The sequence below is a fragment of the Oncorhynchus nerka genome, linkage group LG18 (genome assembly GCF_034236695.1).
Source record: "Oncorhynchus nerka isolate Pitt River linkage group LG18, Oner_Uvic_2.0, whole genome shotgun sequence".
NCBI lineage: Eukaryota > Metazoa > Chordata > Actinopteri > Salmoniformes > Salmonidae > Oncorhynchus > Oncorhynchus nerka.
The window spans coordinates 1,291,558-1,311,221 of NC_088413.1; the positions used below are offsets into that span (position 1 = coordinate 1,291,558).

Sequence of the window (19,664 nt, forward strand, 5' to 3'; positions counted from 1 at the left end):
TGTTAGTTAATGATTTAGTAATGAACTTTATAGACTTCATGTTTTTAATAATGAACTTTATAGACTTCATGTTTTTAATAATGAACTTTATAGACTGTTAACGATTTAATAATGAACTTTATAGACTGTTAACGATTTAATAATGAACTTTATAGACTGTTAACGATTTAATAATGAACTTTATAGACTGTTAACGATTTAATAATGAACTTTATAGACTGTTAACGATTTAATAATGAACTTTATAGACTGTTAACGATTTAATAATGAACTTTATAGACAAATAATGTTTTTATTAATTAACTTTATAGACTGTTAATGATTTAATAATTAACTTTATAGACTGTTAACGATTTAATAATGAACTTTATAGACAAATAATGTTTTTATTAATGAACTTTACAGACTGTTAATGATTTAATAATTAACTTTATAGACTGTTAATAATGAACTTTATAGACGGTTAATGATTTAATAATGAACTTTATAGACTTCATGTTTTTAATAATGAACTTTATAGACTGTTAACGATTTAATAATGAACTTTATAGACTGTTAACGATTTAATAATTAACTTTATAGACTGTTAACGATTTAATAATTAACTTTATAGACTGTTAACGATTTAGTAATGAACTTTATAGACTGTTAACGATTTAATAATGAACTTTATAGACTGTTAATGATTTAATAATGAACTTTATAGACTGGGGTAACGATTTAATAATGAACTTTCTAGACTTGGGGATTTAATAATGAACTTTATAGACTGTTAATGATTTAGTAATGAACTTTATAGACTTCATGTTTTTATTAATGAACTTTATAGACTGTGTGTTATTTAATAATGAACTGTATAGACTGTTAATGATTTAATAATGAACTTTATAGACTGTTAACGATTTAATAATGAACTTTATAGACTGTTAATGATTTAATAATGGGGACTTTATAGACTTCATGTTTTTATTAATGAACTTTATAGACTGTTAATGTTTTGAATAATAAACTTTATAGACTGTTAATGATTTAATAATGAACTTTATAGACTGTTAACGATTTAATAATGAACTTTATAGACTGTTAATGTTTTTATTAATGAACTTTATAGACTGTTAACGATTTAATAATGAACTTTATAGACTGTTAAGATTTAATAATGAACTTTATAGACTGTTAACGCATGGAATCTGAACTTTATAGACTGTTAAGAGAATAATGAACTGGGTATAGACTGTTAATTCGATTTAATAGAGACCTTTATAGACTGTTAACGATTTATGTCTGGACTTGGGGACTGTTAAGAGACCTCTGGTAATGAACTTTATGGATGTCTGGATTTTTAGTCCACTAGTTGAAGACAACAATATCTATGGCAACTGGTGGTCTGGACCTTTAAAGCACTGCAAGTGTGTGTGTGTGTTTGTAAGTGTGTGTGTGATGTCTGTGTGTGGGACTGTGTGTAAGAGACCTGTGTGTGTTTGTCTGGGTGTGTGTGGTGTTTGTAAGTGTGTGTGGTGTGAAGAGACCTGTGTGTGTATAAGGTGTGATGTCTGTGCTGTGTGTCTGTGTGTATACAGACCTCTGGTGTGTGTGTGTGTGTCTGAGTGTGTGTGTGTGTATAAGACAGTGTGTGTGTAATAAGATGTGTCTGTGTGTGTATAAGGTGTGTATGTGTGTATAAGGTGTGTGTGTGTGTGTATAAGGTGTGTGTGCTGTGTTCTGAGACAAATTGTTTTACCTTGTGGCAGGTGAACTCATTGGACAGTGTGGTCAGCAAAAGTTTGTCTGAGTCTCCAGGACCGGCACAGCGGATACCCGTGTTCCCTTACCCACTCTGCACCCAGTCAGACAGCCACTGCATCCTGCAGTCACAGTATAGGGGGTTGAAGGTAGAAACTAGAGTCTGTAGGACCTGCACGGATAGTGTTGTTAAGAAGGTACACGCACGCATTTACGTCACACACACAAGTGGTGCATTTACACACACACATCCAGAGCGTCATAACAAATTGTGATACCTTCCATTCAATATTAGTTTTAGTGCATTTACTATGGATCCCTTGTGTGCTCCTCCCATAGTCTGTTCTGGACTTGGGGACTGTGAAAGACCTCTGGTGGGGTACGCATGGATGTCTGGACTTGGGGGTGAAGAGACCTCTGGTGGGGTCGATGGATGTCTGGACTTGGGGACTGTGAAGAGACCTCTGGTGGATGTCAGAGCTGTGTGTTAGTAGTTTAAACAGACTCTGGTGGGGTACTGGATGTCTGGACTTGGGGAGGTGAAGAGACCAGAGGTGGATGAACGCAGGATGTCTTGTTTGGGGACTGTAGGGACCTCTGAGCCTGGATGTCTGAGGTGTGTTCCCCTAGTAGCTTAAACAAGACCATGGTCTTGTAGCGGATGTCTGGACTTGGGGACTGTGAAGAGACCAGTGGAGGGAGCGGAGGAGCTTGGGGACTGTGAAGAGAACTCTGGTGGGGTTGAACACCAGATGGCTGGACTTGGGGAGTCTGTGAGAGACCTGCCTTGTTGATAGTGTTGTTAAGGATGTCTGAAACTTGAGGACTAGTGAAGAGACCTCTGGTGATAGTGTTGTTAAGAAGGTCTGAGCTGTGTGCCAGCAGTTGAAAGTGTTGTTACAGAAGGTGAAACATAGAGTCTTTAGGACCTGCCTTGTTGATAGTGTTGTTAATAAGGTAGAAACTGTGGTATCCAAGGACCTGCCTTGTTGATAGTGTTGTTCAGAAAATAGAAACTAGAGTCCTTTGTGGCACCTGCCTTGACTGAAGTGTGTTAAGAAGGTAGAAACTAGAGTCTGTAGGACCTGCCTTGTTGATAGTGTTGTTAAGAAGGTAGAAACTAGAGTCTGTAGGACCTGCCTTGTTGATAGTGTTGTTAAGAAGGTAGAAACTAGAGTCTGTAGGACCTGCCTTGTTGATAGTGTTAAGAAGGTAGAAACTAGGACCTGTAGGACCTGCCTTGTTGATAGTGTTGTTATAACCTCTTTGGGATAGGGGGCAGTATTTTCATGTCCGGATGAAAAGCGTGCCCAAAGTAAACTGCCTGCTACTCAGATATGCATATATTTGGATAGAAAACACTCGAAAGTTTCTAAAACTGTTAAAATAATGTCTGTGAGTATTACAGAACTTTTTTTGGCAGGCGGAAACCCGAGGACAAACCATTTGAGGTCACTGTGTTTTCCTTTCGTTTTCTATTTAATAGGAACCTGGTTGCAGTTCCTATTGCTTCCACTAGATGTCAACAGTCTTTCGAAATTGGTTGATGTTTTTCTTTTTGAGAAATGAGGAAGTAGGTCTGTTCTTTGAGAGTGTCAAGCCAAGTTTAGATCCTTTGTAGTCTTGTCGGGACCGGTGTATTTCTGTGGGGCGGCAGGGTAGCCTAGTGGTTAGAGCGTTGGACTAGTAACCGGAAGGTTGTGAGTTCAAACCCCTGAGCTGACAAGGTACAAATCTGTCGTTCTGCCCCTGAACAGGCAGTTAACCCCACTGTTCCCAGGCCGTCATTGAAAATAAGAATGTGTTCTTAACTGACTTGCCTAGTTAAATAAAGGTAAAATTAAAAAAAAAATTTTTTTAAAAATTCTGAATCAAACAAGCCAAGTTGTACATGTAACTTATTAGATACTTTGTAGTCATGTTGGGCAAGTTGGAGGAAGACACCTAAAAGGTGTATTTCTGAAGTAAATGGACAATTTTGGGATATAAAGAAGGACATTATCAAACACAAATAACCATTTGGGAGGAAGACACCCAAAATGGAGGAAGACACCCAAAATGGAGGAAGACACCTAAAATGGAGGAAGACACCCAAAATGGAGGAAGACACCCAAAATGGAGGAAGACACCTAAAATGGAGGAAGACACCCAAAATGGAGGAAGACACCCAAAATGGAGGAAGACACCCAAAATGGAGGAAGACACCTAAAATGGAGGAAGACACCCAAAATGGAGGAAGACACCTAAAATGGAGGAAGACACCCAAAATGGAGGAAGACACCCAAAATGGAGGAAGACACCAAAAAGGAAGACACCCAAAATGGAGGAAGACACCCAAAATGGAGGAAGACACCCAAAATGGAGGAAGACACCCAAAATGGAGGAAGACACCCATTTGTGATGTTTCTGGGACCTTTTAGAGTGCCAACAGAAGAAGATCTTCTAAGGTAAAGGCATTCATCTCTATTTCTGACTTTTGTCGCACACCTGCCTGGTTGAAATCTGATTTTCATGTGATTGTATGACCTCAGATAATCGCTTGGTCTGCTTTCGCCGTAAAGCCTTTTTGAAATCTGACAGGCTGGATTAACAAGATGTTAATCTTATTCATTTTGATGTATAACACTTGTATGTTTTATTAATTTTTATAATGAGTATTTCTGTTTTTTGATTGGATGTTGTCAAATAAATCCCGTTAACGGGATTCGAGCGCGAAGAGATCACTAGGGAAGTGATCGAGTGGGAAGGGATTGAGCGGAATATGGGGTCGAGCGGGAAGGGATTGAGCGGAATATGGGGTCGAGCGGGAAGGGATTGAGCGGAATATGGGAGGGATCCCTAGGGAAGGGATCGAGCGGGAAGGGGTCGAGCGGGAAGGGATCACTAGGGAAGGGATCGAGCGAGAAGAGATCACTAGGGAAGGGATCACTAGGGAAGGGATCGAACGGGAAGGGATCGAGTGGGAAGGGATCACTAGGGAAGGGATCGAGCGGGAAGAGATCACTAGGGAAGGGATCACTAGGGAAGGGATCGAACGGGAAGGGATCGAGTGGGAAGGGATCACTAGGGAAGGGATCGAGCGGGAAGAGATCACTAGGGAAGGGATCACTAGGGAAGGGATCGAACGGGAAGGGATCGAGCGGGAAGGGATCACTAGGGAAGGGATCGAGCGGGAAGAGATCACTAGGGAAGGGATCACTAGGGAAGGGATCAAGTGGGAAGAGATCACTAGGGAAGGGATCACTAGGGAAGGGATCGAGCGGGAAGGGATCGAGCGGGAAGGGATCGAGCGGGAAGGGATCGAGCGGGAAGGGGTCGAGCGGGAAGAGATCACTAGGGAAGGGATCGAGCGGGAAGGGATCACTAGGGAAGGGATCACTAGGGAAGGGATCACTAGGGAAGGGATCACTAGGGAAGGGATCGAGCGGGAAGGGATCGAGAGGGAAGGGATCGAGCGGGAAGAGATCACTAGGGAAGGGATTCGAGCGGGAAGAGATCACTAAGAAGTTAAGAAGACAGACTTCTCCACATTTTAGCGACTGTCGTATCAATATGTTTTGACCGTTTCCAGGGTTACTCCAAGAAGTTTAGTCACCTCAACCTGCTTAATTTCCACATAATTCATTACAATATTTAGTTGAGTTTTAGGGTTCAGTGTATGATTTGCCCCAAATGAAATGTAATTTGTCACATCCGCCGAATACAACAGGTGACAGAGATGCTGGTTAACGTGCTCAACATCTGACGACGAGCTCATGTCTGAAGGAGACAACACCTGCGAGGGTAAAAAAAAAAACACCCTGTTAAGAACTATTTTTTTCATTTTATTTTGATATATATTGACTTTCAACCCTGTGAAATGTTTTTACAATGCCTTTTTGTTTTTGAAATATTTAATATAATTATTTATTATATAATATTTATTTATTTAAATAGTCAGGACTAATTTATTCCTTGCCACACATTCTGAAACTAACTGCAGCTCTCTGTTGAGTGTTTTAGTCATTTCAGTCACTGTAGTAGTTGACGTGTATAGTGTTAAGTCATCCACATACATAGACACTCTGGCCTTACTCAAAGCCAGTGGCAATTCATTATCTTTTATTTATTTAACTAGGCAAGTCGGTTAAGAACAAATTCTTATTTTCAATGACGGCCTAGGAACAGTGGGTTAACTGCCTTGTTCAGGGGCAGAACGACATATTTGTACCTTGTCAGCTCGGGGATTCGATCTTGCAACCTTTCAGTTACTAGTCCAACCACTAGGCTACGCTGCCGCCCCGTGTTAGTAAAGATTGAAAAAAAGTAAGGGGCCTAGACAGCTGCCCTGGGGAATGCCTGATTCTTCCTGGATAATGTTGGAGAGGCTTCCATTAAATAATACACCTCTCTGTGTTCTGTTAGACAGGTAAACTCTTTATCCACATTATAGCAGGGGGTTGTAAAGCCATGACACCCGTCTGTGTTCTGTCAGACAGGTAACTCTTTATCCACATTATAGCAGGGGGTTGTAAAGCCATGACACCCGTCTGTGTTCTGTCAGACAGGTAACTCTTTATCCACATTATAGCAGGGGGTTGTAAAGCCATAACACCCCTCTGTGTTCTGTTAGACAGGTAACTCTTTATCCACATTATAGCAGGGGGTTGTAAAGCCACAACACCCTCTGTGTTCTGTCAGACAGGTAACTCTTTATCCACATTATAGCAGGGGGTTGTAAAGCCATGACACATATGTTTTTCCAGCAGCAGACATATGATCGATAATGTCAAAAGCCGCACTGAAGTCTAACAAAACAGCCCCCATAATCATTTTTTATTATAAATGTCTCTGAGACAATCATCAGTCATTTGTGTAAGTGCTGTCCTTGATGAATATCCTAACCCTGTCAGCTGAAAATATATTGTTCATTTGTTTACCGTGGAAAAAAAAACTAACATTGTATCTGTTCAAACACGATTTAACGGGCTGATTGCTGTTTGAGCCAGTAAATGGGACTTCACTATTCTTAGGTAGCGGAATGACTTTATAGCTTCCCTCCAGGCCTGAGGGAACACCCTTTCCTATAGCCTTAGGTTGAACAGTTGGCCAATAGGAGTGGCAATATCGTCCACTATATGATCCTAATTAATTATGACTAATTATCAGTAATTTTCCATCCAAGTGATCAGACCCAGGTGGCTTGTCGTTGTTGTATAGACAACAGTGAGTGGTATGTGTATGATCAGACCCAGGTGGCTTGTCGTTGTTGTATAGACAACAGTGAGTGGTGTGTGTATGATCAGACCCAGGTGGCTTGTCGTTGTTGTATAGACAACAATGAGTGGTGTGTGCATGATCAGACCCAGTTGGCTTATCGTTGTTGTATAGACAACAGTGAGTGGTGTGTGCATGATCAGACCCAGGTGGCTTGTCGTTGTTGTATAGACAACAGTGAGTGGTGTGTGCATGATCAGACCCAGGTGGCTTGTCGTTGTTGTATAGACAACAGTGAGTGGTGTGTGCATGATCAGACCCAGGTGGTGTGTGCATGATCAGACCCAGGTGGTGTGTGCATGATCAGACCCAGGTGGCTTGTCGTTGTTGTATAGACAACAATGAGTGGTGTGTGCATGATCAGACCCAGGTGTGTGCATGATCAGACCCAGGTGTGTGCATGATCAGACCCAGGTGGTGTGTGCATGATCAGACCCAGGTGTGTGCATGATCAGACCCAGGTGTGTGCTACTACTGTGCATCGTTTGTGTTACTCACAGGTGAGAGAGCGAGGCCAGGTGTGGGCGTTTGTGTTACTCACAGGTGAGAGAGCGAGGCCAGGTGTGGGCGTTTGTGTAACTCACAGGTGAGAGAGCGAGGCCAGGTGTGGGCGTTTGTGTAACTCACAGGTGAGAGAGCGAGGCCAGGTGTGTGCGTTTGTGTAACTCACAGGTGAGAGAGCGAGGCCAGGTCTTTGAAAGCTCCCTCCGGTATCACAGATATGTCGTTTCCATGGAGAGACCTACAGACACACAACAACAGGTTACCATGGGGACCTACAGACACACAACAACAGGTTACCATGGGGACCTACAGACACGCAACAACAGGTTACCATGGGGACCTACAGACACGCAACAACAGGTTACTATGGGGACCTACAGACACGCAACAACAGGTTACCATGGGGACCTACAGACACGCAACAACAGGTTACTATGGGGCCCTACAGACACGCAACAACAGGTTACCATGGGGACCTACAGACACGCAACAACAGGTTACTATGGGGACCTACAGACACGCAACAACAGGTTACCATGGGGACCTACAGACACGCAACAACAGGTTACTATGGGGCCCTACAGACACACAACAACAGGTTACCATGGGGACCTACAGACACACAACAACAGGTTACTATGGGGACCTACAGACACACAACAACAGGTTACCGTAGACACCTGCAGACACACAACAACAGGTTACCATGGGGACCTACAGACACGCAACAACAGGTTACCATGGGGACCTACAGACACGCAACAACAGGTTACCATGGGGACCTACAGACACGCAATAACAGGTTACCGTAGACACCTACAGACACGCAACAACAGGTTACCATGGGGACCTACAGACACACAACAACAGGTTACCGTAGACACCTACAGACACGCAACAACAGGTTACCGTAGACACCTACAGACACGCAACAACAGGTTACCATGGGGACCTACAGACATGCAACAACAGGTTACCATGGGGACGTACAGACACGCAACAACAGGTTACCATGGGGACGTACAGACACGCAACAACAGGTTACCATGGGGACCTACAGACACACAACAACAGGTTACTATGGGGACCTACAAACACACAACAACAGGTTACTATGGGGACCTACAGACACACAACAACAGGTTACTATGGGGACCTACAGACACACAACAACAGGTTACTATGGGGACCTACAGACACGCAACAACAGGTTACCGTAGACACCTACAGACGCACAACAACAGGTTACCGTAGACACCTACAGACACGCAACAACAGGTTACCGTAGACACCTACAGACACGCAACAACAGGTTACCGTAGACACCTACAGACACGCAACAACAGGTTACCATGGGGACCTACAGACACGCAACAACAGGTTACCGTAGATACCTACAGACACACAACAACAGGTTACCATGGGGACCTACAGACACGCAACAACAGGTTACCATGGGGACCTACAGACACGCAACAACAGGTTACCATGGGGACCTACAGACACGCAACAACAGGTTACCATGGGGACCTACAGACACGCAACAACAGGTTACCATGGGGACGTACAGACACGCAACAACAGGTTACCATGGGGACGTACAGACACGCAACAACAGGTTACCATGGGGACGTACAGACACGCAACAACAGGTTATCATGGGGACCTACAGACAGACAATACCAGGTTACCATGGGGACGTACAGACACGCAACAACAGGTTACCATGGGGACCTACAGACAGACAATATCAGGTTACCATGGGGACCTACAGACACACAACACCAGGTTACCATGGGGACCTACAGACACACAACATCAGGTTAACCATGGAGACATACAGACACGAAACAACCGGTACCATGGAGACCTACAGACACACAACACCAGGTTACCATGGGGACCTACAGACACACAACACCAGGTTACCATGGGGACCTACAGACACACAACATCAGGTTAACCATGGAGACATACAGACACAAAACAACAAGTTACCATGGAGACCTACAAACACAAAACAACAGGTTACCATGGCGACATACAACGACAGGTCATCTAGTTCCATAGATACCACGGATACTCACAGTAACCGTAGAGACTTGAGTCCATCGAAGGCCCTGACTGGTACGCACCTCAAACGGTTGTAGCTTAGGATTCTACACACACACACACACACACACACACACACACACACACACACACACACCGCGAGACACGTTAAAACACAAAACATCGAGGTACACACTGAGTGTACAAAACATTAGGAACACCTTCCTAATATTGTGTGCCCCCTCCTGTTTGCCCTCAGAACAACCTCAATTCGTCGGGGCAGGCACTCTACAAGGTGTTGAAAGCGTCCCACAGGGATGCTGGTCCATGTTGACTCTACAAGGTGTTGAAAGCGTCCCACAGGGATGCTGGCCCATGTTGACCTCCCCTTCATCTACATGTCTCCTCCCCCTTCATCTACATGTCTCCTCCCCTTCATCTACATGTCTCCTCCCCCTTCATCTACACTGATTGAAGTGGATTTAACAGGTGACATCAATAAGGGATCATAACTTTCACCTGGATTCACCTGGTCAGTCTATATTCTCAGGTACTGTAATTGATCATATATTTCACCTGGTCATTCTATATTCTCAGGTATTGTAATTGATCATATATTTCACCTGGTCAGTCTATATTCTCAGGTATTGTAATTGATCATATATTTCACCTGGTCATTCTATATTCTCAGGTATTGTAATTGATCATATATTTCACCTGGTCAGTCTATATTCTCAGGTATTGTAATTGATCATATATTTCACCTAGTCAGTCTATATTCTCAGGTACTGTAATTGATCATATCTTTCACTTGGTCAGTCTATATAGGGTTAGGGTTAAGATTCTCAGGTACTGTAATGGATCACATCTTTCACCTGGTCAGTCTATATAGGGTTAGGGTTAAGATTCTCAGGTACTGTAATTGATCATATCTTTCACCTGGTCAGTCTATATTCTCAGGTATTGTAATTGATCATATATTTCACCTGGTCAGTCTATATTCTCAGGTACTGTAATTGATCACATCTTTCACCTGGTCAGTCTATATTCTCAGGTACTGTAATTGATCATATCTTTCACCTGGTCAGTCTATATTCTCAGGTATTGTAATTGATCATATATTTCACCTGGTCAGTCTATATTCTCAGGTTCTGTAATTGATCATATCTTCAACCTGATCAGTCTATATTCTCAGGTACTGTAATTGATCACATCTTTCACCTGGTCAGTCTATATTCTCAGGTACTGTAATTGATCATATCTTTCACCTGGTCGGTCTATATTCTCAGGTATTGTAATGGATCATATCTTTCACCTGGTCGGTCTATATAGGGTTAGGGTTAAGATAATTGGTTAGGGTTAAGGTTCTCAGGTTCTGTAATTATACTTCTGAAAATAACAGTACAAACAGAAAGGCAAGAGTACAATCAATCAATCAATCAAATGTATTTATGAAGCCATTTCTACATCAGCCGATGCGACACACAGTTTTGTCGTACTATCCTTGTGGGGACTAACCCTAACTCCTAACCTTAACTCCTAACTCCTAACCTTAACTCCTAACCCTAACTTTAACTCCTAACCCTAACTCCTAACCCTAACTCCTAACCCTAACTCCTATCCCTAACTCCTAACCCGAATTCTAACCCTAATTCTAACCCAACCAGGATAGTAAACCCCCTCCTCCTCCACCCCCCCTGATCCTTCTGGTCCTCACGAGGATAGTAAAACCCCCTCCACACACACCCCCCAGCCCAGAGAGACATATAGTCAGCAGACTCACAGTGTCAGTAGTTCTGTCATGTTACTCAGGCTGTAGTTGGGCAACGTGCTGATTTGGTTGTTACTCAGATCACTGAAACAACAAGGAGAAGCAGCATGTAACACACACACAGAGGCTTGTATGCACACACACACACACACACACACACACACACACACACACACACACACACACACACACACACACACACACACACACACACACACACACACACACACACACACACACAGAGGCTTGTATGCACATGCACACACACACACACACACACACACACACACACACACACACACACACACACACACACACACACACACACACACACTCACAGAGGCTTGTATGCACATGCACACACACACACACACACACACACACACACACACACACACACACACACACACACACACACACACTCACAGAGGCTTGTATGCACATGCACACACACACACACGCACACACACACACACACACACACACACACACACACACACACACACACACACAGACAATATTTCCAGCCAGAGTTAGTGCTACAGGCAGACTGCAGACAACAAGTCACTCTGGACATACACTGGTGTGTGTGTGTGTGTGTGTGTGTGTGTGTGTGTGTGTGTGTGTGACACCTACATGAGTGTTAAGTGCTTGTAATTTGAGAGTTCCACTGGAACTTGTGTGAGCTGGTTACCATCCAGATACCTAGAGAGAGAGACAGAGAGGAGAGAGAGAGGAGAGAGAGAGAGAGAGAGAGAGGGAGAGATAGAGGAGAGAGAGAGAGGAAGAGATAGTCAGACAGACAGTCAGACAGACAGTCGGACAGACAGACAGGTGGACAGACAGACAGACAGGTGGACAGACAGAGAGACAGACAGACAGACAGACAGACAGACAGACAGACAGACAGACAGACAGACAGACAGACAGACAGACAGACAGACAGACAGACAGACAGATGAGGTCTCACAGTTCTGTGGTGTCCTTGGGCAGTCCTTTAGGCAGGGTGCTGAGGCCCTTGTTACTACAGCGGACCACTGTATCCAGACAGCTGCATTCTGCAGGACACCTCAACACTGGACTACAACTGGTCTCATCATTACCTAGAGGGAGAGAGAAGAGAGGAGAGAGAGAGGAGGGAGAGAGGAAGGAGAGAGGAGGGAGAGAGGAGGGAGAGAGGAAGGAGAGAGGAGAGTGAGAGGAGGGAGAGAGGAAGGAGAGAGGAGAGAGGAGGGAGAGAGAAGAGAGGAGAGAGAGAGGAGGGAGAGAGGAAGGAGAGAGGAGAGAGGAGGGAGAGAGGAAGGAGAGAGGAGAGAGAGAGGAGGGAGAGAGGAAGGAGAGAGGAGAGAGGAGGGAGAGAGGAAGGAGAGAGGGAGGAGAGAGGAGAGAGAGAGGAGGGAGAGAGGAAGGAGAGAGGAGAGAGGAGGGAGAGAGGAAGGAGAGAGGAGGGAGAGAGAAGAGAGGAGAGAGAGAGGAGGGAGAGAGGAGAGAGAGAGGAGGGTGAGAGTGGAGAAGGAGAGAAGAGGGAGAGAGGAAGGAGAGAGGAAAGAGAGAGGAGAGAGGAGGGAGAGAGGAGGGAGAGAGTGGAGAGGAGGGAGAGAGGAGGGAGAGAGGAGAGAGGAGGGAGAGAGGAAGGGGAGAGGAAGGAGAGAGGAGGGAGAGAGGAGAGAGAGAGAGGAAGGAGAGAGGAAGGAGAGAGGAGAGAGAGAGAGGAGAGAGAGTGGAGAGGAAGGAGAGAGGAGAGAGAGGAGGGAGAGAGGAGGGAGAGAGGAGGGTGAGAGTGGAGAGGAGGGAGAGAAGAGGGAGAGAGGAAGAAGAGAGGAGGGATGCAAACTATAAGCCCAGGGGAGGAATATATTGATGAGAAAGAATGGTGACTGTTCTAGAAACTACTTCTAAGTTCTGACACTGAATCTGGTTTATATCTTAGGTACCGTCGTCGCAGGTGAAGTCCTGTTTGGGGTACAAACGCACAGGTACATTCCTGGCCTAAACAGAGCCCTCAGCCCTCCTGCCTCGTGGTCCTATGGTGTAGTGGCCTAAACAGAGCCCTCAGCCCTCCTGCCTCGTGGTCCTGTGGTGTAGTGGTCTAAGCAGAGCCCTCAGCCCTCCTGCCTCGTGGTCCTGTGGTGTAATGGTCTAAAAAGAGCCCTCAGCCCTCCTACCTCGTGGTCCTGTGGTGTAGTGGCCTAAACAGCTATCCTCCTGCCTCGTGGTCCTGTGGTGTGATGGTCTAAACAGAGCCCTCAGCCCTCCTGCCTCGTGGTCCTGTGGTGTAGTGGTCTAAGCAGAGCCCTCAGCCCTCCTGCCTCGTGGTCCTGTGGTGTAGTGGTCTAAGCAGAGCCCTCAGCCCTCCTGCCTCGTGGTCCTGTGGTGTAGTGGTCTAAGCAGAGCACTCAGCCCTCCTGCCTCGTGGTCCTGTGGTGTAGTGGTCTAAACAGAGCCCTCAGCCCTCCTGCCTTGTGGTCCTGTGGTGTAGTGGTCTAAGCAGAGCCCTCAGCCCTCCTGCCTCGTGGTCCTGTGGTGTAGTGCTCTAAACAGAGCCCTCAGCCCTCCTGCCTCGTGGTCCTGTGGTGTAGTGGTCTAAGCAGAGCCCTCAGCCCTCCTGCCTCGTGGTCCTGTGGTGTAGTGCTCTAAACAGAGCCCTCAGCCCTCCTGCCTCGTGGTCCTGTGGTGTAGTGGTCTAAACAGAGCCCTCAGCCCTCCTGCCTCGTGGTCCTGTGGTGTAGTGGTCTAAGCAGAGCCCTCAGCCCTCCTGCCTCGTGGTCCTGTGGTGTGATGGTCTAAACAGAGCCCTCAGCCCTCCTGCCTCGTGGTCCTGTGGTGTAGTGGCCTAAGCAGAGCCCTCAGCCCTCCTGCCTCGTGGTCCTGTGGTGTAGTGGTCTAAGCAGAGCCCTCAGCCCTCCTGCCTCGTGGTCCTGTGGTGTAGTGGTCCAAACAGAGCCCTCAGCCCTCCTGCCTCGTGGTCCTGTGGTGTAGTGGTCTAAACAGAGCCCTCAGCCATCCTGCCTCGTGGTCCTGTGGTGTAGTGGTCTAAACAGAGCCCTCAGCCTTCCTGCCTCGTGGTCCTGTGGTGTAGTGGTCTAAACAGAGCCCTCAGCCTTCCTGCCTCGTAGTGATGTGACCATAGATGTCGGGGTGTTTTTTCGCTGAGCAAGGCTTATTTCCACGTACTCACCACCTTTTCCATACGTCCCAAATCCAACGCAACATCTAGTGACCGGGCTGATGTGTGTGTGTGTGTGTGTGTGTGTGTGTGTGTGTGTGTGTGTGTGTTACCGTCGTCGCAGGTGAAGTCCTGTGCGGCTACATCCTGTATAGGGATCTCTTTCAGGAAGTAAGGGTTCTGACAGCGGGGGTTGCCCGTGACGATACGCTTCCTCCTCAGCCAATCACCAAGCCATGCCAGGTGGCAGTTACAGTTGAAGGGATTGGCCAGCAGGTTCCTGAGAACATAAACAGGAGAGGTCAGTTACAGGTGAAGGGATTGGCCAGCTGGTTCCTGAGAACATAAACAGGAGAGGTCAGTTACAGGTGAAGGGATTGGCCAGCAGGTTCCTGAGAACATAAACAGGAGAGGTCAGTTACAGGTGAAGGGATTGGCCAGCTGGTTCCTGAGAACATAAACAGGAGAGGTCAGTTACAGGTGAAGGGATTGGCCAGCTGGTTCCTGAGAACATAAACAGGAGAGGTCAGTTACAGGTGAAGGGATTGGCCAGCTGGTTCCTGAGAACATAAACAGGAGAGGTCAGTTACAGGTGAAGGGATTGGCCATTTGGTTCCTGAGACCATAAACAGGAGAGGTCAGTTACAGTTGAAGGGATTGGCCAGCTGGTTCCTGAGAACATAAACAGGAGAGGTCAGTTACAGGTGAAGGGATTGGCCAGCAGGTTCCTGAGAACATAAACAGGAGAGGTCAGTTACAGGTGAAGGGATTGGCCAGCTGGTTCCTGAGAACATAAACAGGAGAGGTCAGTTACAGGTGAAGGGATTGGCCAGCTGGTTCCTGGATACTCACAGTGTGGACAGCGCGTGTAGTGTGTCGAAGGCTCCCGGGGTCATAGAGGTGATCAGGTTGTCGTAGAGTGACAGCAGTCTCACAGAACTCAGACCCACAAAGCTGCTGTTACTAACACACCTAATACGGTTACTCCTCAACATACTGGAGCGAGAGAGAGAGAGAGAGAGAGAGAGAGGACAGAGAGGAGAGAGAGAGAGAGAGGACAGAGAGAGAGAGAGAGAGAGAGAGAGAGAGAGAGACAGAGAGAGAGAGAGGACAGAGAGAGAGAGAGAGAGAGAGAGAGACAGAGAGAGAGAGAGAGAGAGAGAGGACAGAGAGAGAGAGAGAGAGAGAGAGAGAGAGAGAGAGAGAGAGAGAGAGAGAGAGAGAGAGAGAGAGAGAGAGAGAGAGGAAAGAGTGAGAGAGCTGAGAAGAAGAGTGAGAGAGAGAGAGAGAGAGAGAGAGTGAGAGAGAGAGAGAGAGGAAAGAGTGAGTTCCTGAGAGAGAGAGAGAGAGAGAGAGAGAGAGGGAGAGAAAGAGGGAGAGATGCAGACATTAATTGAATAAAATGGATACCAGCTGAAATAAGACAGTGAGGGACATTAACTGTATCAACTGAGGGACTGAGAGCATTTATGGTCTGTGGTCTCAGGTGTGTCTCTCAGTGTGTCTCATTGTGTCTCAGTGTGTCTCAGTGTGTCTCAGTGTGTCTCTCAGTGTGTCTCAGTGTGTCTCAGTGTGTCTCTCAGTGTGTCTCACTGTGTGTCTCACTGTCTCTCAGTGTGTCTCAGTGTGTCTCACTGTGTCTCAGTGTGTCTCAGTGTGTCTCAGTGTGTCTCACTGTGTCTCTCACTGTGTCTCAGTGTGTCTCACTGTGTGTCTCAGTGTGTCTCAGTGTGTCTCAGTATGTCTCACTGTGTCTCAGTGTGTCTCACTGTGTCTCAGTGTGTCTCAGTGTGTCTCACTGTGTCTCAGTATGTCTCACTGTGTCTCAGTGTGTCTCAGTATGTCTCAGTATGTCTCACTGTGTCTCAGTGTGTCTCAGTGTGTCTCAGTGTGTCTCACTGTGTCTCAGTGTGTCTCAGTGTGTCTCAGTGTGTCTCACTGTGTCTCAGTGTGTCTCAGTGTGTCTCACTGTGTCTCAGTGTGTCTCAGTGTGTCTCACTGTGTCTCAGTGCGTGTGTCTCAGTGTGTCTCAGTGTCTCTCAGTGTGTCTCAGTATGTCTCACTGTGTCTCAGTGTGTCTCAGTGTGTCTCAGTGTGTCTCTCAGTGTGTCTCAGTATGTCTCACTGTGTCTCTCAGTGTGTCTCAGTATGTCTCACTGTGTCTCAGTGTGTCTCAGTGTGTCTCTCAGTGTGTCTCAGTGTGTCTCAGTGTGTCTCAGTGTGTCTCAGTGTGTCTCTCAGTGTGTCTCAGTGTGTCTCAGTGTGTCTCAGTGTGTCTCAGTGTGTCTCAGTGTGTCTCAGTATGTCTCACTGTGTCTCAGTGTGTCTCAGTGTGTCTCTCAGTGTGTCTCAGTATGTCTCACTGTGTCTCAGTGTGTCTCAGTGTGTCTCTCAGTGTGTCTCTCAGTGTGTCTCTCAGTGTGTCTCTCAGTGTGTGTCTCAGTGTGTCTCTCAGTGTGTCTCTCAGTGTGTCTCTCAGTGTGTCTCTCAGTGTGTCTCTCAGTGTGTCTCTCAGTGTGTCTCTCAGTGTGTCTCTCAGTGTGTCTCACTGTGTGTCTCAGTGTGTCTCAGTGTGTCTCAGTGTGTCTCAGTGTGTCTCAGTGTGTCTCAGTGTGTCTCAGTGTGTCTCACTGTGTCTCAGTGTGTCTCAGTGTGTCTCAGTGTGTCTCAGTGTGTCTCAGTGTGTCTCTCAGTGTGTCTCAGTGTGTCTCAGTGTGTCTCAGTGTGTCAGTGTGTCTCAGTGTGTCTCTCAGTGTGTCTCAGTGTGTCTCAGTGTGTCTCTCAGTGTGTCTCAGTGTGTCTCAGTGTGTCTCAGTGTGTCTCAGTGTGTCTCAGTGTGTCTCAGTGTGTCTCAGTGTGTCTCAGTGTGTCTCAGTGTGTCTCAGTGTGTCTCAGTGTGTCTCTCACTGTGTCTCACTGTGTCTCAGTGTGTCTCAGTGTGTCTCACTGTCGTGTCTCAGTGTCTCAGTGTGTCTCACTGTGTCTCAGTGTCTCTCAGTGTGTCTCAGTGTGTCTCACTGTGTCTCAGTGTGTCTCAGTGTGTCTCAGTGTGTCTCACTGTGTCTCAGTGTGTCTCACTGTGTCTCAGTGTCTCTCAGTGTGTCTCACTGTGTCTCACTGTGTCTCAGTGTGTCTCAGTGTGTCTCACTGTGTCTCAGTGTGTCTCTCTGTGTCTCACTGTGTCTCAGTGTGTCTCTCAGTGTGTCTCAGTGTGTCTCTCAGTGTGTCTCTCAGTGTGTCTCAGTGTGTCTCAGTGTGTCTCTCACTGTGTCTCAGTGTGTCTCAGTGTGTCTCACTGTGTCTCAGTGTGTCTCACTGTGTGTCTCAGTGTGTCTCAGTGTGTCTCAGTATGTCTCAGTATGTCTCACTGTGTCTCAGTGTGTCTCAGTGTGTCTCAGTGTCTCAGTGTGTCTCAGTGTGTCTCAGTGTGTCTCTCAGTGTGTCTCAGTGTGTCTCAGTGTGTCTCAGTGTGTCTCACTGTGTCTCAGTGTGTCTCAGTGTGTCTCAGTGTCTCACTGTGTCTCAGTGTGTCTCAGTGTGTCTCACTGTGTCTCAGTGTGTCTCAGTGTGTCTCAGTGTGTCTCTCAGTGTGTCTCTCAGTGTGTCTCACTGTGTCTCACTGTGTCTCAGTGTGTCTCAGTGTGTCTCACTGTGTCTCAGTGCGTGTGTCTCAGTGTGTCTCAGTGTGTCTCAGTGTCTCTCAGTGTGTCTCAGTATGTCTCAGTATGTCTCACTGTGTCTCAGTGTGTCTCAGTGTGTCTCTCAGTGTGTCTCAGTGTGTCTCAGTGTGTCTCTCAGTGTGTCTCAGTGTGTCTCAGTGTGTCTCAGTGTGTCTCAGTATGTCTCACTGTGTCTCAGTGTGTCTCAGTGTGTCAGTGTGTCTCAGTGTGTCTCAGTGTGTCTCAGTGTGTCTCTCAGTGTCTCAGTGTGTCTCTCAGTGTGTCTCTCAGTGTGTCTCAGTGTGTCTCAGTGTGTCTCACTGTGTCTCAGTGTGTCTCAGTGTGTCTCAGTATGTCTCACTGTGTCTCAGTGTGTCTCAGTGTGTCTCTCAGTGTGTCTCAGTATGTCTCACTGTGTCTCAGTGTGTCTCAGTGTGTCTCAGTATGTCTCACTGTGTCTCAGTGTGTCTCAGTGTGTCTCTCAGTGTGTCTCAGTATGTCTCACTGTGTCTCAGTGTGTCTCTCAGTGTCTCTCAGTGTGTCTCTCAGTGTGTCTCTCAGTGTGTCTCTCAGTGTGTGTCTCTCAGTGTGTCTCTCAGTGTGTGTCTCTCAGTGTGTCTCAGTGTGTCTCTCAGTGTCTCTCAGTGTGTCTCACTGTGTCTCTCAGTGTGTCTCAGTGTGTCTCAGTGTGTCTCACTGTGTTTCAGTGTGTCTCAGTGTGTCTCACTGTGTCTCAGTGTGTCTCAGTGTGTCTCAGTGTGTCTCTCAGTGTGTCTCTCAGTGTGTCTCTCAGTGTGTCTCAGTGTGTCTCTCAGTGTGTCTCTCAGTGTGTCTCAGTGTGTCTCTCAGTGTGTCTCAGTGTGTCTCTCACTGTGTCTCAGTGCGTCTCAGTGTGTCTCAGTGTGTCTCAGTGTGTCTCAGTGTGTCTCAGTGTGTCTCAGTGTGTCTCACTGTGTCTCAGTGTGTCTCAGTGTGTCTCTCAGTGTGTCTCAGTGTCTCACTGTGTCTCACTGTGTCTCACTGTGTCTCAGTGTCTCTCAGTGTGTCTCAGTGTGTCTCTCACTGTCTGTGTCTCAGTGTGTCTCAGTGTGTCTCAGTGTGTCTCTCACTGTGTCTCACTGTGTCTCAGTGTCTCTCAGTGTGTCTCACTGTGTCTCACTGTGTCTCAGTGTGTCTCAGTGTGTCTCACTGTGTCTCAGTGTGTCTCTCTGTGTCTCACTGTGTCTCAGTGTGTCTCAGTGTGTCTCAGTGTGTCTCAGTGTGTCTCTCAGTGTGTCTCTCAGTGTGTCTCAGTGTGTCTCAGTGTGTCTCAGTGTGTCTCAGTGTGTCTCAGTGTGTCTCACTGTGTCTCAGTGTGTCTCACTGTGTGTCTCAGTGTGTCTCAGTGTGTCTCAGTATGTCTCAGTATGTCTCACTGTGTCTCAGTGTGTCTCAGTATGTCTCACTGTGTCTCAGTGTGTCTCACTGTGTCTCAGTATGTCTCACTGTGTCTCAGTGTGTCTCAGTATGTCTC

The 19,664-nt window shown here is 46.6% G+C and overlaps 1 pseudogene; it reads right to left on the reverse strand.

Moving 5' to 3' along the window:
- Positions 1-19,664, reverse strand: part of LOC135561959 (slit homolog 2 protein-like) — a 91,232-nt pseudogene that overhangs the window by 53,517 nt on the left and 18,051 nt on the right.